Here is a 760-nt window from a genome sequence, read left to right as displayed (position 1 = left end):
AGGCTTTTCCGTGATGTTCGGTTGCAGTAGACGGGTTATTGACTGAGAGCTCGCTGTCAGGCTATGCGTCCTGTTTCCTGGTCCTTTGGCTAGAGGCGGGCTTTCTCTGAGGCTTTTCGCTCAGTGCCCACTGGCGGTTCCAGGCCGCTCGCTTCCCAGCTCCCAGTCGGGGATTCCACGGAACCCTGGGGAAATCAGCACCACGAGTTCAGGTCACTGGAGTTCCTGGACCGCTAGAAACTCCTTCTTTCAGAGTCTTATCCCTATTTTATACATAACGTCCAGGGTTTTAGCAGGAGGAATAGAGAGAAGTGTGTCTCCTCCAGCTGGGTCCGGAACTAGAAATCTCTTTTTTTTTTTTTTTAAATTAATGACACTGGCTTTATGGAGAGTACGAATTGGTTGTTTTGTAAAATACTCTACGTTCTGGACTTGTCTTTTCCCCGCTCCTCATGCTGTCATTTATCTCATTTCTCTATATCCTGTACTGAAAACTGGAAAGTAGAAAAGAGGCCACCTTAGACAGGTTTATCAAGGTGGCATCACTGAGAAGTCTGTGACATTTGAGCGAAGGCTTGAAGGAGGTGAGGAAGTGAGCCACGCAGAAGAACGTACCTAGCCAGGGGACGGCCAGCACGAAGGTCCTGGGAGATGAGTGCACCTGGCTTGTGCAAGGGACAGTAAGGAGGACCAAGTGGCCAGAACAGAGAGAGGAAGGAAGGAGTGCCAGGAGATGAGCTTGGAGATTAAGCAGGGGACC

Source organism: Pteropus alecto, unplaced genomic scaffold, assembly GCF_000325575.1.
Source record: "Pteropus alecto unplaced genomic scaffold, ASM32557v1 scaffold312, whole genome shotgun sequence".
NCBI lineage: Eukaryota > Metazoa > Chordata > Mammalia > Chiroptera > Pteropodidae > Pteropus > Pteropus alecto.
This window is presented reverse-complemented; position numbering follows the sequence as displayed.